The 25,189-nt window shown below is 38.5% G+C and overlaps 1 protein-coding gene across 3 annotated transcripts in view; it reads right to left on the minus strand.

Annotated features, from left to right (window-relative positions):
- LOC139949549 (protein kinase C delta type-like) overlaps positions 1-25,189 on the minus strand; it is a 107,418-nt gene that overhangs the window by 78,532 nt on the left and 3,697 nt on the right. The window contains exon 1 of one of the 3 annotated variants that reach the window (XM_071947950.1): positions 21,971-22,079. The exons of 1 other annotated variant lie outside the window; for it this stretch is intronic. The gene's annotated coding sequence lies outside the window, so the exon portion shown is untranslated. Of the gene's footprint in view, positions 1-6,523; positions 6,607-21,970; positions 22,080-25,189 lie in introns of those variants that run through there. One more of the 3 variants, XM_071947940.1, reaches the window with a different exon arrangement.

The following is a 25,189-nucleotide window of genomic DNA, read 5'->3' on the forward strand; positions in this document are numbered from 1 at the left end:
ACTGTACCCACTGATGCGGGGAGATTTCTCTCTCTCTCTCCCTCTCTTCAGGTGCTAATTATTTGATGATTTAAAAGCCCCTGGATATCAAATGGGCTTCAAATTTAATTAAATGTGGGATTAGATACATGTGGAATGCTGGACTTAAAGGAGCACTCGGATGTGTATGTCTACAAGTGATGGTGTCACAAAAGAATAGATCATAGGTCAAGTCCTGCAGCTTAAAGGCAGTGGACACTATTGGTCATTACTCAAAATAATTATTAGCACAAAACCTTACTTTGTAACAAGTAATGGGGAGAGGATAAAACATTGTGAGAAATGGCTCCCTCTGAAGTGGAGAAGTTTTTGAGAATTTCCACAATTTTTTTTTCTTTTCGAGACCTCAGATTTAGAACTTGAGGTCTTGAAAGCAAGCATCTGAAAGCACACAACTCCGTGTGACAAGGGTGTTTTTTCTTGCATTATTATCTCGCAACTTCGACAACCAATTGAGCTCAAATTTTCACAGGTTTGATATTGTATGCATATGTTGAGATAAGGTGGGAAGACTGGTCTTTGACAATTACCAAGTGTCCAGTGTCTTTTACCATTTGACCATGGTCACTAGTCGCCCCAGGCATAATCATCACCAGTATGATACTCTATACATTAAACCCATCTCAATGAATCATGCGATTTGTACATCCTGGTACAAACTCCTGGATCATCACTCAGTACACACTGTGTACAAAATCATCTCAATAATATTATGTGGCTTGTACGTACATCCTGGTCGGACTCACTAAATCAATATTTAACCAAATAAATGAAATTTATCAGGCATTTATCATACCATGCTTATCATTAACAAAATAAATTGTGCAAAGCCAAGACTTACATGTATTAGTCTAATACACAGCTGGCCTGTATGCAACGTTTTTGAAAGGGGAAGGGCACCAAGGCTTTTTCTTCTCTGTAAAGGTCACCCTATGAGGAAGTTTTTGAAATTCTACTGAAGCATATCAAGGGCACCAAGTCAATTACCATGGGGCACAGAGGCAATGGCCTTTGTTGCCTCTGTGAAATATCACGCCTGTATAAGGATGTGTGTATTTAATATGCTTATTTGGCTTTGCAGAGAACTACACTAGGCTAAGAAGCCCACCGTACATGCAGAATTGATCTAGATGAAACATAAATACATTTTATTAATTTTGGTTTTTACCCATACACCGATGTGTGTTAGCACTGTACACTCGGTACTTTCCCGAGTCCTGTGAAAAAAAACCAGGCATGTTACTCGGATGGGATCCGAACCCACGACCCTTGCAATTCTAGAGCAGTGTCTTACCAACTAGACTACCGAGGTACCGCAACTGAATAAGAGACGTTATTGAAAAACCTTGACGTTTTTTCAAAAACAGCTTGACTTTAATTTCTGCACAAGGCCTCCTGCACTTATGTATCCCTAAAGTGATACACGCTTCAGACGGTCTTCAGAAGTTAACTGTAATCTAAGTAGACGTCTGACCACTCAATAATTCAAAGGGCGGATAATATTGGTAAATTAGTATTCTTAAAAGGCTCACTAGTGCTTGGTGTAAAGTTGGCGCAGGTTTATCAAGTACTGTACTTATAGATACTCAAGAACTTTCTTTCTGTGTATATGTATAGTATGTTTTTCTTTCATGGCATCCATGAAAATAGTTCCAAGGATCAGGAAAAACATTGTCCTTCCTGAAAACCCAAATTTATGGTTGGCAAGATATTATTGCGGAAAAACCCACTTGTGCTGTAGGGAAACACATCAACATCAATATTGATCAATATTGATTGATCAAAAATACGTCAGTTTTTATCTGTAATTTGTTCAGTAAGTCAGTAATTTATTTCCATGGAATGCTCAAGGATTTTGTTGATATATCCACTTCCCAAAATAAACGACCCATCCTTCGATAAAGTTTTTTCCTCATAAGAAAACCAGTTCAAGTGCAAAATCTACAACAAGAACTGAGATTTCAATAACTTAAATTTTGTCTAACAGTTGCCAGAAACAATTTCTGTCAACTAAATAAAAAGAATATGGTGCCAAAGCATGGTCTGATCGTCTTGTTGGCAGCCTGTTTGGAATAAAGATGGCCAGCTGAATCTGTCACGTAAAATTTACTTAAAGGGAACCATGTGGAACAATTTGGAGCAAGTTCAATCAAATTTATTGTCGACCATTCAACATTTTTTCCTGGCACCCAGGATGTATTTCATGCCTACATGTACATGTAGGCTACCATGAAACATTAACTTGTGGTTGAAGAACTTGCCCTTTGCAGCAAATGTGGTCACCATTTTTCTAGACTCTGGTTATGTCCTTGTCACATACAATTTCTCGTGATAAGGATGCATGACCGACCCGCTAACCATCTAACAGTAAACATGAGGTGAACAGCCTGGGACCCAAAGCTAGCCTACACATTCATCCATACGAAAATGTAGCAACTTCAAAGATGTTATCGAGTGCCTCCGCATACATCCATAGGCGCAAGACAACCGAGTGAATTTTTAAATTCTTCCGATGAAGCATTACGGGCTGAGCTGCCTATCCGTAATTCATTACAAAGTCAAATTGGGCCTGCACTAGCCGATACAAAATGCATTAGGCTTGAAACCTCTATGCCAAAGGGTTGAGGTTAGAAGGGGGGGGGCACGGCACAGTAACACCTAGGAAGCCGAGGAGAAAAAGGCCTGTAAATAAGGCAGTATAATCAATACCTCCCTGTAAGAGACTAATGCACATTCTCTTGTTCGATGGCATTTATAAGACAAGGAGAGTGTGAAAGAAAGGAGACTTCTTCAAGTCTGTCTAGCGAACTCTGCCTCACAGTAAATTGTTACAAAGTGTGTAAAGATTGATCTTTCGAATGTGCCACGCTTAATGTGTTGACACAGAATGCAGAGAAAAGTGTGAATTTGCGAGTTTACTAACGAGCAAACACTTCTCGGAAACGTATTTCGCAGAGTAAAAAGCTACTGAAGTGGAATTTGATTGTGTTTTTCTCCCTGTGGGATATGATCAAATCATGATCAAATCAAAGGAGGGATGAAATGGCAGGTTCATTCATCAAGTCTAATGTTGTGCAAGTTATAAAAGTTAAGATACAAGGAAATGACATGTACAAAATCGTAGTGTCTGCAAAGCAGGATCCTATTTAAATATAAAATATGAACAAGGAAAAAGCTGATGGACTAGTAAAAGGGCAAGGCGAGTAGTCCTGCTGGCTAGTGAGTGACTGAAACACTAAGGGCAAACCCTGGATGTCAACCTCGAAGAAGGATATGAAAAAACTTCTTGAGTCCAAGGGCTTACCTATGGCACAGGTGCATTAGGCTTTGACAGGCTTTAAAAAGACATTTTGATAATAATCCTACAGGTTTCCAGGGCTCAAATTTTTGCCAAGAACACACTAGACTTGTATCCCTCAAAAACTTACTAGGGCAGAATAGATTTCACTAGACCAGACATGAAATGGAAAGAGAAAAAAATGCCTGTTCGACATTTGAACTGATTGAACTTAAACACGCATTGAGAGAAGATGTATCTCTTTTGTGTTGAGGGCACGTTTTCTTCAATAGGGGGCCTACAAATGAACTCAACAGACTTGAAAGATGTATACCAGACTCATCAAGTCTCAAGACTAGAGGCAGTCCTGTTGTAATTTTTTACTGGCCCGAGGATTAACACTGGCATCAAGACTAAAGGTCCTGTGTGAATTTCACACCCTGGTTTCTCTGAGGGTCAAAAAAACAGGCCAAAAATCAGATTCAACTCTGAAGAATATCATGCCTGACAAAAAGGCGGAACTTCCCCTAAAGGCACTGCGGGCGATTTCACGAAAACGCTGGGATTAATCCTAACTCAAGTTTTTTTGGATACGGAACTGAACCCGTCCTAAGTCCTAAGATTAATCCTAAGTTAGGAGGAGTTTGGTGAAATCGACGGTTGGACACTCAAAATAATTGTTAGCATAAAAACTTACTTGGTAACAAGCAATGGAGAGATGTTGATATTATGAAACATTGAGTGAAACGGCTCCCTATGATGTAATGTAGTTTTCGAGAAATAAGTAATTTTCAACTAAAATATTTGAATTTTATTTCAAGACCTCAGAATTTTTGAGGTCCCGAAATTGAGCATCTGAAAGAACACAACTTCGTGTGACAAGGGTGTTTTTTCTTCCATTATCGTTTGTTATTTTGTGCATATGTTGAGATACACCAAGTGAGTAGACAATTACCAAAGGTGTCCAGTGTCTTCAACAGTGGCGTATAGTGGACAAACAATGAATGAATAAGACTGCTGATCTGTCCTTGCTCTATGCTTATGGAGACCGAGGACAAAAAAGGGGGGGGGAAAGGGTCTTCACATGGAAATTTTAAACAACAGGATGCTCCGCAAGAAAAATTGGGTACATAATCTATCTAGGTATGTTAAGAACAAGGACAAAGGAAACAGAAGCCTCTGTCGCAGGGATGCATTTTTGAGAATGAGTACAGCTAAAGAATCTGTGCTTCATGTATACATAGATTTGTATTGTATAGGCCTAGGGCTCGTGCCTAGGGCTTGTAAGTTCAGAATTCATACAAATTACACTGTTTAAAGGAACAATTTTATAACAAACGGTTACAGGACGCTTTTCAAAGACCAACTCGACCGATCCAAGGCATTGGTTCCTTAATGTTTAAGACATCATTTAGCATAAAAAAAACAGCCATCTGTCCCACATCATTGGTTGTAGACATACAAGGAAACCAGTTTTAAGACGTGAGCCACGGACAATGCACGCTAAAAAAAAAAGCTCGCTCATCATGGGCTGGCTATAGAGAAAGAAAAATATACAGATCTAGGTGTTTCAGACTGTATCAATACAGAATATTGATAAAAGCGAAAAAAATCAATTGCTTACAAACTACCAAACTCTGAGACTGGAGCCTTCTCTTTGGTGGCGGCGCAGATTCTTCAACAGGATCATCTTGGATTGATAAGAAAATAAGAATAGACAAAGATCGACTCCAGACTGAAGAATGCCTTGTAGAATTTTTTATTAACGAAGAAGGAGACAAAACACAAGATGGACAGATGACCTACACACATGTAAGGTCATATAGGGACATTGCCTGGCAACACACAGCTTAGACATGTCAGAATATCTTAGTGACCATATGGAGCATTGGTGAAGAGGCTTTCCTCCTGCAGTGGAGTGAAATAGGCTAGAAAAGGAAATTAATCAAGAACGAATCAGCTACAAATATACATTTAACCTAATATTCCCATACTATTTCACACATTTATTTCATTGAAGTTAATACTTTTTTCCGGAGAGACCAACATAAACAGGCCTTGTTCTTGATGTGACGTCAATGGTGAAAATATGGAAAGTAGACAAAAACATCCGAAGATCATTGCTACATGTACACTGGCAGCTGCGTTGAAGGCATACATGAAGGCTACAAAACACATCAATGATTTTTTTGTTATTTTTTCATTCCACCAGAGATGTCAAATGTCTCAATCATGAGCAAGGTTTGTTTTTGTGAGCGTTTTTTAGTGAGCATTATTTCAAATGAAAAATCTAACAAACTTTGACATGGTACTTGTCTATAATAGAAACATCAAAGAACCTGTCTCTCAGCTGATCACCTGGTCCCCAAAACATGGAAGGAGAAATAGTGTAAGACAAAAGCTCAGCTATTCATATGGTATTACCGCAAAACTCTCTTAGGGTATGTTCAGACAGCGTACTAAGTTAGACCCGAACCGGTTTAACTTTTACGAGCAGCAGGGGGTGATCGTAAAAATAAAACCCCTTTGCGTTCAGACAGCACTGAGTTAAACCCGATCCGGTTTATCCTTGGTTTTAAGAGGTCAAAGAAAACGCGACCCCGTTACTCTAACATCCTGTTTATTGTCCTGTTCATTGGTCACCGTGTGTTTACGTTATGATTACGGAGGTCAATGGGTCGCCTGTTGTGAGTTAAACCGGATGTGGTCTTTTTTATTCTGTTAAAAGATAAACCCGAAGCGGTCTAAAGATAAACCCCCTCCCTGGACGGTTTATCTTTTGTGGGTTGAACTCAATTCGGACTAACTTTAGATCCGTTCAGACACACTGAGTTGAACTCGATCGAGTTGAACCATGAGTTAAACCAACTTTAGTACCGTGTCTGAACGCACCCATTGTTACAATTCCACCATGCAAATCCTACTAATATAGACATGACCTGTACGCTTCATTTTCGAAAGGGCAAAGGGCACCAAGGCATTTTCTCTTTGGTAAAGGGCACACTATGAGGAAATAGTAAATTTCTACTGGAGCATTCCAAGGGCAACAAGGCAAGGACCAGGGGGCATTGAGGCAATCGCCTTCGTTGCCTCCGTTAAGTATCAGGCCTGGACAAGGTAGATATATGGCAACATGCTTTAAAAAGCTTGCCCAGCCTTCTGTTTACAAATCATGTTGTTTGTTTTCAAAATACCAAAACATCATACCCCAATATCCAAAGGGTGTCTCCTCTATAACCACAGCTCCACAGCACTACACACCACTCCACCTGATTGGGGTCCTTTAGACTTCAACCAAGACAGCGTACTTCAGTTACTCGCTAACAGCTTATATTAGATTTCAAATCACTTTCACCAACCACCTTGCAGGAAACTCAATCCAGTCAATACTGCTCCGACTGTTTCCAATTTCAAACTCAGCCTGCCCCTAAAAAAAAAAAGCTCGGTTTCGAATGATCACCGCGGTTGAATTTTAGTCACTGAACATCTCCTGCTGTTTACAATCCGCTTCCCACATTAACTCTGTTTTGATTTGGCATTTTTTATTTTAAAAGGGCTCCCGGTTGGGGTTCTGAGTCCTACAGACTATGAATCAGAAGAACTTCCCAGAATAAACTTTGGTTCTAAAAATAATTCTGTCTCTACTAAGGCTCTCCTCGTCCCCCACCCCCCCCCCCCCCATTTACCATTCAGTGCTAAGGGTGGACACACCATCAGCAGGTGTATTCCCATTAGTCACGGTCGGGAGATGTAGTTATAAAGCACCCACTTCCTTAAATGGTGAGGCTCCAGTAATGAAATAACCCATGGCCCTTTTTATCTGATACTGGTGTGTATACTAAAGTATGTGCGTCACAGCGCAGTTCCATTCTGTGTACACTATGCATCATCGCTTTTTATGTATCTATCCCCACTGTACCAAACAGATTCAATGGTGATTTGCTGTAAACCGTTTGAGGTGAGCGCAGCATAAAGCGGTCAAGCGCTTCGGTTTGCATAAGAATACATGTACTGGCTAGTGGTGTATCCATCTACAAAGAGATATCCTGGAAAGATTGGGTACACAAAATAATCTCCCTTGTCACACAATGTGTGCAATTTAATTGATAATTGACAATGGAGAAAATGATGACAAAACAACTCACTTGGGTTAGACTCTGTTCTGAGTTATCCGGTGCAATAAACTAAGGAACTCCCCTGTTTCAGATTTCCTTGTGTATGTATTGTAACAACAACAGTGGTTCTTTTCCATAAAGTGAAGACTATTTTTCCCTACAGCAAAACTGTTTGAATTTGTGGGTTTGGTGTTATGTATGAACCAAAACAATCCACTAAAATACAACTCCCCCTTGCAGAAGTTTATGACAAGTCATTCTAGAGATGTTCCTGTGTATGTATTCATTGATATAACAGCAGTGGTTCATGTTTATAAAGTGGAGACTATTTTCACCCACGTGAAATTGGTGTTACATTTATTTGTATATGGTGTAATGTATGAACCAAAACAATCCACAAAAATACATCAGGGTCGTCTGAGACTAGCTAGCAGGACACTCATAAGAACCTGCCTCTCAGTTCATCACCTGGGGTGGATTTCACAAAGGTAGTCCTAACTTAGGACTAGTCCTAGGCAATGCTAAGAGATAGGACCAGTCCTAAGTTAGGATGAGTTACTGGTCCTAAATTAGGACTGGTCCTATCTCTTGGCATTGCCTAGGACTAGTCCTAAGTTAGGACTACCTTTGTGAAATCCACCCCAGGCCACTCAACATGGGAAGAAATAGGGACAAAAGCTTTAGACATGGACCGGGGTCGATTTCACAAAAAGTTAGGACTAGTCCTACGAGATATACAAATTGCATGGTTAGTCCCAAGTTAGGACGAGTAACTGGTCCTAACTCGAGATAAGAATAGTCCTAACTCTTTGTGAAATCCACCCCAGATGTAATTGCCAGGTACATGTACATCTGGGTGCTTCCAACTGATCTCCCTAAACTTGGGGATAGAAAAGAATGGGCAAATCTCAACATGATTCTAACCTCGATAGACTAGAGAGAGAAATAGAGCTATCTAAGGTGGTTTCAAAAACAACATTTGGTTTACTTTGATATGATCTGATATGGTTTATTCACATTTAAAAATGTATCCGCGGCCATGTACACATTTAAATACTTTAAATGCAACAACAACAAAAAATGAATGGAGAAAGTTACGAGGTCTGTAACAAATCAAATTAAAATTAAGAAAGGACAGTTATAAAGAAACCATCGGAAATTAATAAAACCAAATAGCAAAAAGGTAAATTGTAAAAAAGATGTAAAAAAAGAAATGTAATAAAAAACATCATAAGAACACCAGCCTATATAAAGTATACCTCACAGAGGGAATAATTGTTTAATTTGTTTTGCCAGCATGTTGCGCTGGCATTATTTAGCGTTTCACCCCGGATATTAAAGGAACACATTGCCTTGGATCGGTCGAGTTGGTCTTTGAAAAGCATTTGAAACTGTTTGTTATAAAATGCATATGGGTAGAAAGAAGTTGTAAAAGTAGAATACAATGTTCCACACAAACATGCCTCGAAATTGCACGGTTTTCCTTTTACCTCGTTGACTAACACGGTCGGCCATTTATGGGAGTCAAACTTTTGACTCCCATAAATGGCCGACCGTGTATGTTCGCAAAGTAAAAGGAAAACCACGCAATTTCGAGGCAAATTTGTGTGGATCGTTGTATTGTACCTTTAAAACATCTTTCCGACGATATGCATTTTATAACAAACGGTTACAAACGCTTTTTATAGACCAACTCGTCCGATCCAAGGCAACGTGTTCCTTTAATCAGTTAAAATACCAAGCCAATTTCAGATTTATTTGGAGACACGCTCATTGTGTAGTAGAACATGAACCTCCCTCCCTGTAGACATTGCACATTAAAGCTGAAGGTCATTTGAATGTAGCTAATTTACTTACTGTCCCTACATTTCTGCACTTTTTTTAAATAATGCACGTCATATCAAGTCATGTTAATTTGACCTAAAGGCAGTGGACACTATTGGTAATTACTCAAAATAATTGTTAGCATAAAACCTTTCTTGGTGACGAGTAATGGGGAGAGGTTGATGGTATAAAACATTGTGAAAAACGGCTCCTTCTGAAGTGCCATAGTCTTTGAGAAAGAAGTAATTTTCCATGAATTTGATTTCGAGACCTAAGATTTAGAAGTTGAGGTCACGAAATAAACCATCTGAAAGCACACAGCTTCGTATGACAGGGGTGTTTTTTCATTCATTATTATCTCGCATCTTCGATGATCGATTGAGCTCAAATTTTCACAGGTTTGTTATTTTATGCATATGTTGAGATACACCAACTGTGAAGGCTAGTCCTTGACAATTACCAATAGTGTCCAGTGTCTTAAAAGGCACTGGACACTTCTGATTGGTAATTAACCAAAATAGTTGTTAGTATTAAAACTTACTTGGCAACAAGCAATAGAGAGCTGTTGATAGTATGAAACATTGTGAAAAACAGCTCCCTCTAAAGTTACGTAGTTTTGAGAAAGAAGTACTTTCTCACTAATGTACATGTAGTTGAATTGAATTTGAGACCTCAGCTGCGGTCTCCAATTCAAGGCATCTGAAGCACACAACTTGTACGACAAGGCTGTTTTTTCCTTCCATTATCCTCTCGCAAATTTTCACAGGTCTGGTATTTTATGCCCATGTTGGAATACACCATGGATACACCAAGTGAGAAGACTGGTCTATGACAACTACCACAGGTGTCCAGTGCTTTTAATGTGTATACAGGCTATGCCTGTGGACTCAAAGGCAGAGTATACCTTTAATTTTTAGAAACTTTGGTTTGTTTTGATCTCATGTTAAAGCAAGCTGTCAAATAAGGCCTTAAATAATTTAAGACCTGTTTGACAGCCTAAAGACCTAAATTGTATACTTTTCTCTCTGGACACCGATCTCGAGACGGTGCGATGTTGACACTGCACCTTGAGATCGATTCACTGCCACCATTGGTTGAAGAGAAACTTAAAGGTATTGGACACCTTTGGTAATATTGTCAAAGACCAGTATTCTCACTTGGTGTATATCCCAACATATGCATCAAATAAAAAACCTGTCGAAATTTTGGCTCAATTGGTCATCAAATTTGCAGGAGAATAATCTAAGCAACAAAAAAAACTCTTGTTGAACATTTGTTTGATTTCAGATGCCAATAAAAAGCTTCAGGCCTGTGAAGTCTTTTAATATTTGAGTGAGAAATTACCTCTTTCTCAAAAAACGCATTACTTCAGAGGGAGCCGTTTCTCACAATGTTTTATGCCATCAACACCTCCTCTGAGTTTTTATGTAAAAATTATTTTGAGCAATAACCAATAGTGCCCAATGCCCTTAAAGTGCAGTGTAAATCTTGGGCTGGTTAAGTGCATGTTTATGAGGTAAGAAGCAGCGAGGGAGGGTTCGATTGATGGCATTATTACTTATACATACCATTATGGGTTAATTTATCTCGCTCTATAAAGCAAACACCAGCAGGATATCACGATCCCTCATCAATTCACTGGACCAGCACATTACAGTAGAATATCCTTGCTTTAAAGACACTGGACACTATTGGTAATTGTCAAAGACCAGTCTTCTCACTTGGTGTATCTCAACATAATGCATGAAATAACAAACTTGGAAAATTTGAGCTCAATCGGTCATCAAAGTTGCGAGATAATAATGAAAGAAAAAACACCCTTGTCACACGAAGTTGTGTGCTTTCAGATGCTTGATTTCGAGACCTCAAATTCTAAATCTGAGGTCTCGAAATCAAATTCGTGGAAATTACTTCTTTCTCAAAATCTAGGTTACTTCAGAGGGAACTGTTTCTCACAATGTTTTTTACTATCAACCTCTCCCCATTACTCGTTATCAAGTAAGGTTTTATGCTAATAATTATTTTGAGTAATTACCAATTGTGTCCACTGCCTTTAAATGGATAACATACCATCATCATACTTGTCAATATGTAAAATATGAGAAAAGGAGGCCCATATAACGAGGGGAGAGATTAAAGAGGATTGTCCCATATTGGAATCTAGGGTAGAGCCACCCTGGGCCTGTAAACAAACTTGCTAAGCACAGAAATGTATTGCTTAAGAGAAACACGTTACCAGCCAAAACTAAATTAAGTTTGCATTGTTGGGACAGGTGCCCCACTCAATTTTTTGCTTAGCAAAGAAATTTGTCAAGCGTTATTTTCTGCTCAACAGCTTGATGAAATTGGGCCCAAAATCAACAAATAAATGTTTTACTTAAAAAAAAAAAAGTATCTTTCTCCGAAACAAATACTTTGGAGATCACTCTCGATCAATCAACCCCATTTACCAGGAGCTCAATAATATGCAATTAAGAAATTTGTACAAAACCCATACAAGTTTCACTATTATGACGTTATAGTCCTGAGCATATGACGTGGGTTTTGGGAGGAGTTTCTGATTTGTATTCATCTAGCTCTCAATCAATACATCACATGATTATCAACTTCAACAATTTTAGCCAACCAAAATAAAAGATGTTGAGACAACTGTGGCTAAATGGTTTGCACTGTCAAGGTTTTTCTGCATGTTCATTTGACGGATTGTTTTAATTTTGTCTCGAAGAATCCGTGCAATTACAGGCATGTAACTGCAATTTGTCAAAAACAGTGGAAATGTCAAGGGTGCATGCAGCTAGACTTCCCGTGTTTCTCAATTTCCAATGGCAGAGACGAGAACGCAGCAAATGATGAAATCATTTGATTTGCTGAAAAATTACATGCATTTACTCAGACCTGGAATTTCATCTTTGTACATGTTGAAAGGGCAAGGTCATTTTCATTTTTATTTTAAAGGGCACTTCCATTGGAAAATCTTTAAAGTCAATGGAAACTTTTTGAAGGGCACCAAGGCCAACACCAGGGGAAACAGAGGGCGTGTAATTCCAGGCATGTTTGTTGTCAATAAATATGCCTGAGCTTTCAAGGTAAATTTGACATAAAACGTGTGTTTTTATATATTAATATATTGTAATATATTTCTTGACAAAGTATAGGCGTTGCTTGTATTTCAATATAAAGTTGGAAAAATAAAAATAATAAAAAATTTAGCTGATGCAAGCTGCTTATAAACTAAAAGAACCATGGACGGTATAAATGCACAAAATAGTTAACGGCCTTACATTTCGACCCCAGCAGAGTCAGTTTACGAGAAAGACTCTGCTAGGGTCGAAACATCAATATTAAGTCTACAGTTTTCAGATCCCTGTGTGAGGCCCTTGAAAAGAGATGGTTAGAATTTCTACCAAACCAACATTGTGTCTTTTCATTTTTGTTTTACCCATATACATTGTACACTGATGAGTGTTTAAAAAAATCACAGGCATTTTACCTCATGGGGTTCGAACCCACAACCTTTGCAGTTCTAAAGCAGTGTCATACCAACTAGACCACTGAGATTGCCCGATAGCTAGAGGCAGTTCAAATCCTATGTTTTAGCAGCGGGTGCTGTGACAATTTCACAGATGTTAAATTTGGTTAGAATCTTCACCAAACCAACAGTGTGACTGTTCCTTTAACCGTGATTGAACCGTGGATGCCTTCACTGTAAACGCACTTTCACCACTGGCCACCGACCTTAAACATAGTACAATATTGACACTGCACCTGGAGACGTTAATTCATTTTCTATTTATTTTGTTCTTCACGCACCTGGAGATGTTAATTCATTTCTATTTATTTTGTTTTTCATGCAGGATGTTTAATCACTGTTGGTTCAGTTGATGGCATTATTACTTGCAGTGCGGTTGTGGGGTGTGGTGGCCGAGTGGATAAGAGCACCAAACTCAAGCTCTGATGCTTCTGTTCAGAGTGTGGGTTCGAATCCCGGTTGTGACACTTGTGTCCCTGAACAAGACACTTAACTATAATTGCTTCTCTCCACCCAGGGTAAATGGGTACCTGTGAGGGCAGAGATGGTTCTTGTGATTGATTTAGCCGAGTAGCGCATATATAGCGCACAGGCTGTATACTCCCCAGGGAGCTGAGATGGTTTAAGGAATGATTTAAGGCCCAGTGACATGGGGTAATAATGTCGGAAGCGCTTTGAGCAGCCCCTCGTGCGTGAAAAGCACTACATGTATATAAAAACGGGTTATTATTATTATTTTTATTATTATTATTATTAGTGTACATGATGTACAGGAAGCGAGGGGCTCCAAGGTCATATTTCAGTTTTCTGATCCACTAATTTTCCAATAGATTGAGTCCTCATGAAATTTGAGAAAAATTACAAATAATCTCTAAACTTACATTAAAATGCCAATGGTGTAAAATATCACTTAGAGCGAAATTTCCCAACAAGACGTCATTGGACAGCAGAAACAAATGGGTTTGTTATGTATAGTACATTCCAAGATAAATTTCTGTGCGAGTCATCAACTCGATTCAATGCTGTATTAATTGAATATCATAACAATTCAGGAATGAGCTGTAAAATCTCTGTATAGAGACACGGCAAGGAGGCCAGTCCTCTGATTAAATTGAAAGACCTCGTTGAGAAAAGAACATTTATCAGGCCTGGAATTACAAGCAGGGCAGAGAGGCCATGGCCTCCGCCCTTTCAAAAGTTGACTTTAAGATCTTTCCAATGGGAGTGCTCTTAGCAAAATGAAAATGGCCTTGCCCTTTCAAAGAGGGAATTCCAGCCTGCGCTATACATGTACTGGTTATGTATTGTGTGCATGGTGTACATGGTTCATCAAGATGTTGGGTCCTTTCAGTATGCTCAAACCTTACTCTATGCTCAAACACACACTAGGTATGTTCCTTATTGCTAAATCCCACACACGAATCTGATGCTTCTCACATACATCTGCTACAGACTTTTACGACATCACAGGTAGTTTTCCCCAGGGGGAAAACTACATTAAATGGTACGACAAAGTGCTATGTATTCAGTGCTTCCCAAGACGTAGGAAACAGAAGTGTCAATGTCCGCACTACAAGCATTCCTATACTATGCGCCAACAAACACGCATGCAAATTAACAACATTTACTTTTGATTAAACTTCAACAACATTCACGTCAAACTTGCTTAGCTTTCATTCCCCAGGATTTTGGTGGGTTTTTTTTTGCTGCAAGAACACTGTGCCAGAATAACAGGCTCGTTTTCAGTTGCCAGAGATGCACTTACCTCGCCTTCTAAAGTCCTCCACTCATCTCTATCAATCTCATCAAGTTTGATGCTACTGCTGAAACCCATCGATGTTAAGTGACAAACTCGCCAAAGAGTGATCCTCAGAGAGATTGCGAGGAACTGAATTACAGAAGGAGGAGGGGGGGGGTTCTAACCATCTGATTAAATCACACAGTAGCGAAGATGTTTGCCTCAGACAGGGATTTCACAGATTTGACAGATAATATGAATGCTTCGTTTCTCCCATGTCGATCTTTAAGAGGGGTATGCGTGGGTATACATACATTTCGTACTCTGAAGAAGGAGTGGTGCGAATTTATGCAAGTTTATGTGCGTGTTCAAGAACCGACAAAAGAGCCAACAACTCGAAAATGTTGTGTGAGTTCAGCTCCGATCATTGGATACAATTTTGGTTGCTTACATTGCCGAGATGTTATTATGAATAACAATGTGATACGGAATAACTTATTTACTGATCAGTACTCATTGAATCAGTAGCAGTTTGTTGACCAAGCTGGAAGAAAAGTACTCTTTTGTACATGTGTTTTTTTATTTACATAAATGTATAAATCTCTCTTCACGAGTATTACCTTTGAACAAGGCTTGACAAGAGTTGATGAAAGTTCAGCTTTGATATGATCGTCACAATCCTGAACTATGAGTTATTCTCAGCGAATGGTTGGATTGCAGGTAGATTTAGCTTGTCAACAAGGTTAATTCAGGTTGCAATGTTCACCAATATAATATCAGTTGAGATAACAGCTGGAATTTGAAGGGAAAATCAACAAGACCACTCTCTGAATGTAAAAGAGTGAAATAGGACAACTCTTTTTCGAGTGGTATTCCACTCTTTTAGATTGAAGTTTGCATCTTTTTGAGTGATTTTTCACTCTGTCCTGGAGTGAAACCCCTCTAAAAGAGTGAAACAACCACCACTCTTTTTGAAGAGCCGTATGGAGGACACCTCGAAATGTAAAGAGTGGTGTTTTTCCCTCTTTTACATTTAGAGAGCACAGCGCTGTTTGCTCAAAATGGACCAGAATTGTTTTCATAACCAAAATGAAAACAATATTTCATGACACAGATTAGGACCCCCCTATATCTTGCATTTTAACTGTTTTTATTTGAACAAGCACTATAAGATAACTATAAGATAAAAAAATAAAACAACATTTTCTTTATGGGTATAAAATATCCCCTAGAATTGGAAGGTATTTTATCATCTGGACTTAAAGTCAACATTTGAACACCATATTGCAGGTAGGATGGAGTATTATTATAGTTGTTCCAGTTTTGGGGTCAATCTGAGAAGGCTCTATCAGCAAAGGTAAAACAATTATCCGCAGATAAGGTACTCTATACAGTACTTAAATAAAAGTACAAACAATGGAAACTTGAGTACATGCATTATATCAGGGCTAAAATTGTGCTTAAAGGAACACGTTGCCTTGGATCGGACGAGTTGGTCACTAAAAAGCGTTTGAAACCGTTTGTTATGAAATATATATGGTTAGAAAGATGTTTTAAAAGTAGAATATAATGATCCACACAAGTATCACTAAAAATTGCACGGTTTTCTTTTTACGCCACAAACTATCACGGTCGGCCATTTATGGGAGTCAAAATTTTGACTCCCATAAATGGCCGACCGTGTTATTGGACGAGGTAAAAAGAAAACCACGCAATTTCGAGGGCATATTTGTGTAGATCATTGTATTCTACCATATGCATTTTATAACAAACGGTCACAAAACGCTTTTCAAAGACCAACTCGACCGATCCAAGGCAACGTGTTCCTTTAAAATTAAAAATACAGCAGGGCTTGTAGCAAACAATGTTTACTGGACCAGAGTTTGTTTTACGAGACCAGAATCTTCATAGAAAAGAGCCTTCTACAGAGTTTAACATTACTGCACTAAGACTATAAAGAGGACATCTCAGTCATATACTGTAACACAAGACCACTGGATTTGTCCAGTCACGAGTTTACTGGCCCGGGGCTAAAATCACTGGCCTCGGGCTTGCGGTCCGGTGTCAAACTCGAGCCACGTATGTCTACAAAGGCACGTATTGACCCATTTCACCTGACATCATCATCATAAAAATCTTGAATGCGCCATACTGGTGGGCAATTCCACTGTGCGTTTTTTTTATATATAACTCTACGCATAGAGTATGCTGTGCGTTGTGCAGTGAAGTGCGCATTTTAGATGACGCGGCGTTAATACACGTAAACCTAACTTGCCCACCAACATGGTGAGCGTGGCACCAGTCGCCGCGTGTGACACGCGTGCAAGGGGTCAATAGACCAATTCTCAATTTCAAACACTTTGAAGAACCACTGGAGGAAAGAGAATACTACAAGGAATAACATAACCCTCCACATGGTCACAGCTGCACTAGCACTGCATTGTTGGAGGGGACATTAAATTGACAATGATCAACATTGTGTGCATCAATGTGCTCGTGAATCAAAACAAACAGCGAGTGTCCTCAACTGCTATGAAGTGTCCCGAGGTGTATATTGTGCATGCAGATGCAACAACTTGGAATGGGCACTGGGGCACTTCGTGACAGTGTTCTTTCAGTCCAGGCTAAAGTAAATAGTGAAACTACTGCTTGAACTTCTCTGAGGAAAGGACAGAGTTCTCACAACAACAAAAAATAGTGCATCATATGATATTTTGGGCAGGAACCATTTCGCTAAGTAAGTTTGTCCCAGATATTAGTCATAATAAAAACTGTGTATCTATTATGGTTCCTTGCCTACTACTACATTTGTGTAAATCTACTTAGGGAAACATTTCACAATTTGTGTGTGTGTGTGTGAATAAATCCAGCTTTTAAGCTGTGGCATTTTGTTATGACCCTTCTCAAGCCAAGCCAGCCTCTCAAAGCACCCAAAAAAATATTGTGTATACCCTGTTTAACATGTCCTAGAATTCTTTAATCTATCTCAACTCCTTAGGATTATGCAGCATCGGCAACCAAATGAGTGCACAGGTTGCTCGTCATTCCCATGAACAATATCAACCCTCGCAGGTACACATTTATACCTGAGAAGCATAGTAAAGCATCTTCCTTTGAAGGAACCATTGCCTTGGATCGGACAAGTTGGTCTTTAAAAAAAAATGTTTGTAACCCTTTTTTATAAAATGCATATGGTTGGAAAGATGTTTTAAAAATAGAATACAATGATCCACACAAGTTTGCCTCGAAATTGCGTGGTTTTCCTTTTACTGTGCGAACTAACAAGGTCTGCCATTTATGGGAGTCAAAAATTTGACTCCCATAAATGGCCAACCGTGTTAGTCGACGAGGTAAAAGGAAAACCGTGCAATTTCGAGGCATGTTTGTGTGGATCATTGTATTCTACTTTTACAACATCTTTCTACCCATATGCATTTTATAAAAAACGGTAACAAAGGCTTTTCAAAGAGCAACCCGACCGATCCAAGGCAACGTGTTCCTTTAAGGACAAAAGTGACACAACTGGAATTCGAACCCTCAATCTAGCAACTCAGCCACCTGAACCTGAGGTTGATGCACACACATGAACAGATGAAAAAGCTACTTGTTATACATTAAAGTCAAATATCCAGTGCATTTTTTGACATGAAGGCTAAGTTCACACCCCTCAACCATAAATCAAAGACTAAATCAACATTGCCAAAACACCTACCAAGTACTTTGTCATTTTGCCAAATAATATTTATATTTTTAAATTATTGTAAGTATAGTATCTCGCCATAATTCTTAATGTTTTTATGGAGCTGATCAACTCATGTAATTGCCTTTTAAGGATGGTTAAAAGTTTTTTTAATTGAATTGAATTGAATTGAATTAGAAAAACAGTAAAGAGTTCAAATCTTCTGGGGTCGATTTTACAAACAGTAAAAACCTAAGGCTAGTCCTACATGTACGTTAGGACAAGTAACTCGTCCTAACTTGAAATAAGACTAGTCTTAAATCTTTGTGAAAATCTACCCCTGGTCCCTACATTGTGCATGTACCTGTTTTGATTAATTCAGGAGGGAGAGCATACATCGCAGGTGTATAACCCTTATAAATATCCCGAGCACCATTCCCGGGCCAAGCTCGGTAATGCATCCACTTGGCCTTGTCTCAAGCTGCCCCGTTGGTAACATTTTCCCTCCAAATGTCAAAATATTCCGCCATCGTCCTACAATCTCTCGGTAACAGAATGCGGTCGGATGACTCGTACCACAACCCCCGAGTGTGGACACAGCGACCGCCTTTTGTCCCAGGTGGTGCAAGTTTATGTCATGAGATCTTTCCCCGGACCGTTACAGGTGAATTTATTCCCTTTCCCCTTGACGATACGATCCCTGTGTTTTACTGCCCTTCTCCTTGATCCTTGAGCAGGTAATGTTCATCGTCGTGGTGGTCCAGTCTAAAATGTAAACTTGTGTTTATCATTGATGGCGATACTTGAGTAAGATCCCGGAGTGCATCCTCCTCCTCATGGGATCTTAAGACTGGCTTCTTGCAATTATTCTTGGCTGAATAAGTGCATTTATAAATTACAATGAAGTGTAATCAACTGGCCATCAACCGGAGTGAAAGCTGATCATGCTTTTAATTTGTTCCACAACAGTGGTGTGGACGATTCCGCATCGGTTTGAATTTAAAAGATGCTAAGTCCGATTATCAGTCAATTTGATCCGCATATTAAAGGCACTAGACACCTAAAGGTGTTTGTTTTTAATAACCACAATTCTCACTTGGTGTATCCCAACATACGCATAAAATGAAAGAAAAAGACAAAAATGAAAGAAAAAGTAACACTGTTGGTGCATAAACTTGTGTGCTTCAGATGCCTAAAAAAGGTTTTCCCGCCCAAAGTCTTTTAGTATTTTAAATGAGAAATTACCTCTTACTCAAAAATTCTGTTACTTCAGAGGGAGCAGTTTCTCAGAATGTTTTATACTATCAACAGCTTTTCATTGCTTATTATCAAGTATGTTTTTATGCTAACAATCAAATTGACTGTGTATTGATTCAAGTAAGTAATAAGCTTATAATTAAGATGTTGCGAGAAGAAATCCACAGACGCTAAGTGGAAGATAATTAAAAAGTAAAAAACTAATTATTGTTAGGATCCCGCCATTGAGCACGTCTATCAGCCATCAATTACTTTTGCATTTTTATGCATAAGGTCCTTGGATGACACATATGCAAAGTTTAATTCTTTTTGACATCCCCTGTCGAAATTCGTTTAGAGAAAAAAATGCTCTTTAATTTTTTCTTCCTGCAAAAATCTGGTCTTGCCAAATTTATTAATTACTTTGTTTTGTTTAATTGTAATTATTGCATGTATATTGTTTTTACTAATCACCTTTTAATCATATTATCTCATGTCCATCAATTCATCAATTCATCAATTCATTTTGGTGCATCCTTGGTATACTATGCAAAGTTATTTGTTTTTAGTCATCTGTCAAAATTTGTTCAGAGAAAAAAATGTTTTGTTTGCAATAGCCTTCAGTACTTCTTTCTGTAACAACCAAATGTTTCTTAATATCTCTATTAACTTTTACTTCTCTTTTGTTTTCACCTCAAAGCGCATTAAGAGACTTCTCTGTGATTGTAATATGCGGTCTACAAAAATGGTTCATTATTATTATGATTCATATCCAGGCAAAATACAGCCTTTATCCAACCGTATTATCACAGCAAAGCGTTCAATAACAACCACAGTGAATCAAATCAAACCGCTCTGAAGTGACATTTTACCCCAAATCAATATTATCGGTTCACCGGGCCAATGCGTTGCCATGCCAACATGTGCCCATTAAAAAAAGATGGGAGATATTTAATAGCCTTCCCTGCCTGCCCAGGAAAGGATAGAGAGCGGGTTAGCTTGTCAAAGCTGATTGTTGTAAATTAACAAATTAATTTTCCAATTTCACAGCTTCCGCACATGGTATGCCTACACTATATGTTCTCCACTGTGCAAACACAATTACGTTTCAATTTCAATAAAATGTTTGCAAGGCTGTTTGTTATGACGAATGAAGTGAACTCATTCGATGTACCAGCTCATTGCATCTATAATTTCTTATTATTTAACAAGAATTTACAGGTCTTGATGTCCATCTTTAAGAGGGCAGGGCTGGATTTCAGAAAGAGCTAGGACTAGTCTTATCTCAAGTTAGGACCAGTTACTCGTCCTAACTTAGGACTATCCATGCAATTTGTATATCTCCTAGGACTAGTCCTAAGTTAGGACTAGTCCTAACTCTTTGTGAAATCCACCCCTGGGCCATTTTTCTTTAGCAAAGGGGACTTCCACTAAAAAATCTTAACGATTGTGGGAAACTTGTGGAGGGGCACATAGGCAAAGACCTGGGGCCAATTTCATAGAGCTGCTTAAGCAAAATATTTGCATCAGCACGAAAATAGCTTGCTTATTTTACACATGTTACTGGCCAAAATTTCATGCCATATACATTGCTTGTGACTGGTATTTAGCTGTTGTTTACTTAGCATAGAAATTGAGTAGAGTCTTGGCCGGTAATCTGATTTTACTAAGCAAGGATTTTTTTGCTTAAGCAAACTTTTGTGCTTAAGCAGCTCTATGAAATTGGGCCTAGGGCAACAGAAGCCACTGGCTTTCATGTAATTCCTGAATTAATTAACTCTTTAACTTCTAGCCGTGCCCAATTTCACCAGAAACCCGCACGAGAAACTAACCCTTAACCAAAAACAATTTTGTTATTCATTTTGAGAAACTATATTTTTTTTGGGGGGGGGGGCATGATTACAGAAACCTGTTTTGTTGAATGAGTTTATTTTCTAATGAAATGGTGTGGAATTGTAAAATGTAACTTTAAAAAAAAAAAAAAATTCTCAGGATTATTTGCACCCAAATCACTACTCAAACTCAGCCTTGCTATATTTAGCAATATATTAAATTTGGAAAATTTCATTAGCCGAGTAATAAGAATATACGTTCTCCTGTCAGCCCTAGATCCTCCCCAGGGCTTTCATATAGTGGCTTGTCTCCATTGATTTGTCTACCTATTGTAGAAGATACAATGTAAACTGAGAAATGAGTGAAATTTGTACACAATGTACACAATGTATAGTGATAACAAACAAGTAAAGTGAAACATAAAATAACCAACATTTTACGCTCCTCAAAAAAAAACACACAAAAAAAACGCTTTTTTTTAAACTCTCAAAGCATCTCCTACATAGCGTTTTTTTTTGGTCATCTCCAATGTTTGTTTTACTATTGTGTCTCCGCCAGCTGGCAACAACACACCAAAAACCAATTAAATTCCAATACAAAAACAGCAATCTGAACACTACACCCTGAAAGTGGGCGCTCATTGTGTAATGTGTAAACATGAACGGAACGAAGTGAAACACAAAACCCCCTCGCCACTCACCTAAAGGAAACTCTAATCAACTTCATCATCCAATCACTCGGAGAAAAGAAGAAGAAAAAAACAGGACACCGACCGTCGACATCGCAGCTAGTCTTTTCAACAAATCATTGTTTCCTTTACGTACGGGGAAGAAAAATCCAAGCAGTCTGCTCCTCCACGAAAATGAAGACGCCTTCACCGTCAAGATTCTTTTGAAGATGAAGGTAGAATGGGGGGGGGGGGGGGGCAAAAATGTACTTGGAAGGATCAGCTGTCTGCAGCCAAGAAGAAGAAGAATCTAGTCATCCATGGGTTTAGATAAATGAAGAGCTTCTGAGATGCGCTAGGGAGTCTCGAGCTCAGTGCTGTTTCACACTCTGCGGTAGACCACTGCATTACAATTGGCTGAGAAGATGTGTACACGCACAGTCGGTTAGTGCATTCTGTACGAGGGCTCTGCGTGTGTTGATGGTTGGGGGGGGGGAGGGAGAGAGCTAGGGGGAACAACTGGACCTTGATCTAATTCAATTCAATTACATTTTTGGACAAAGTGGGGGGCAGGAGGAGCATGATAGCTGAGAAGATGCTTTCCATCTAGTTTCCGGTCATTTAATGTAGGTCTTTTTTTTTCTATGGTTAATGGATGTAAGATTTATGATAAGATAGACTTCTATTAGTTCAGTGCAGGTTCGCATGAAATCAGTCATACTCATTAACCAACATTTGAACCTGTTTATATCACTCAATGTCACTTCTGCAACCAACCACAAACAAATATTGTCGACTAACTTCATGCCTACTCCTTTCCAATATGTTTGCCATAATTATCCTTAAGGCGGACTCAATTTTTCTTTTCCGATTTTTTAAACAAAATGAGAGCAAACAGAAGCAAGATTTTTTTTGTACACAATTCACTGTCACAGGCTAGAACTCGCAAAAAGAAAAAAGTAGGACAAAGTAGTACAAGGGATGGCCAAGATGTACAATTTGATACAGCCTTTTGTATATTTCCCATTCTGTTTCATAACTATTTTTTGATTGCACAAAACCCCCAGAAATCAGACTTAAGTAAGAAGAATATAATGCATGCTGTCACCTTCAAATGAGCAAGATAATACCTTAATCTCGCTTAGTGAAATTAAAGGGAAGAAGTCAGACGACCATGAAGGGGGGAAACCTACAATCGGTTTAAGCACTTAGACGACAAAAGCGCTGTGGAGGAGCACCTTTAAATACAAGGACCGTAAAAAATGAAAAATTGTATTATTCCTGCAAGCATTGAAAGCGTATGCCACAAAGGAATATGGTTTGTGTCAATACAAGCCATGGAAACCAATCAAATGTAGGATTCTCTACCAGAATGTGGAACGGGTTCAAAAGTAGCGTCAGATCATTTATTCCATTTTCAGCCTTGACGTCTTGCAAAGAAACACAAAAACTGCAGGGTTTTATCAAGACGGGGCAAAAAGAGTATAACGTACAACGAGCAAGCTGAAAAGTGTCCTATATTTTTTAATATAGGACTTGTGTACATTACATTTTGGAGTGGAGTGTCAGAACAGGAAACATGTGCATGGCAAAATATAGTTCGGCACGCTAGTGTGTATTTTATGACAAGGTATATAATACAAACAATAACTTTCTGGAAAAAAAGATACAACATTATAACGAAATTTGAGCACATTTCTCCAATACGATTGTTTTCAAGTGATAGTCAAACTGCAGTTTCAAGCTACCTCTAATATCGACTTTCAACATGTGACTATACATTGCAATAAGAGAAAACACTGAATTAGACAGTTCCTCCCAATATGCACCTACAGTGGGATTTATTTTCAACTCCTGGTGAATGACATTTTTATGTAATCTTCAATGAATACTTGATTGAAAGAATTTCCTTCCCCCCGGGCAAGGCCATGCAGAGTTAAACCAATATGTTCTGAAACCTGAGCTGGAAATTGACCAAGACAGTGAACATTCAATATGCACTATGTATTACGTAGGCAGCTAAGACAAAATAATCCTCACATAAAAATGTTTTATTTTACTGACTGATGTTTTTAAATCTCATAAATTAAAGTAATAAACCGCAAGGGAAACCAACTGAGAAAATTTAAAATAAATAGGGAGGTCGTGGAGGCCGTAAACATAGGGCAAGTAGGTACATGTAACTCACTTGGTAGAGTGCCGGCATGTTTTAAAATAAAGTCTTAGCAGTTTAGTGAGTATGCATCTTTCCGCAAGGGAAATGCTTTTTCAGTCGGAGATAATAAATGCAAAAGATTAGGCCCATAGCATTTTACAAATGTTCAACAGCGATGTTTTGATTTTAATGATTTTGTTTTCAAGAGGCTTATACTGTGGAATGTGTTTATAAGGTGAAAGAAAAGAGGTAAAGTTATTTATTATGTATAATTTTTCTTTAAACACAGAATTATGTTTAGGCTAGGTGGGAAATCTGTGTCTGCGGTTACTTTAAAGCCATTATACACTTTCGGTAAACAGTATTATCCAAGGCCCACACTTAGTGTATCACAACTTATATAAAATCACAAACCTGTGAAAATTTAAGCTCGATCGATCATCGGAGTCGGGAGAAAATAACGGGAAAACCCACCCTTGTTTCCGCACGGGTCGCTGTTTTAAAAGAAATCCGTAATTCTTGATATATCGAGAATTGATATTGTTTTAATGTTTTCTCGAAAGTAAAGCATTTCATGGAATAATATTTGGAGACAAGTCTTTCACCATTACCTTCTATAAACCCTGCACAAGTTATTTGTAAATATGTGAACTTCTTTTTCTTCTTTTCTGTTCTGAAAGTGTCCAATGGCTTTAAATGCATGCGGGCATCATTTTTCTTTCTTTTTTTTCAAGATTTTTATTTACAGCAGGGAGAGAAAATTTACTTCAGACTGTGACAAATTCAAATGTGATCTTGATACTCTTGATAATTGTTATTTATTTAGTCTTTAAATGTGTTGATTTAATCAATTTCTTTCCAACCGTGGATGTAAGGCCAATGCTGTAATGACCAAAAACCTTCAATATGAAAATGGCTTCTCCTATGAAAAAAAAAAGGGCGCTCTGTAGTGCGAAACACCTTTATTGGTGGACCGTCACTGACTTGATATCCCACAGTGCAAAAATCAGACATCTTTACGCACACAAATCAACCATTTTTTTAGCGCACTAAAATGTGCACGAATGAATTTATACCACATATATAGCACATGGTAG

Source organism: Asterias amurensis, chromosome 2, assembly GCF_032118995.1.
Source record: "Asterias amurensis chromosome 2, ASM3211899v1".
NCBI lineage: Eukaryota > Metazoa > Echinodermata > Asteroidea > Forcipulatida > Asteriidae > Asterias > Asterias amurensis.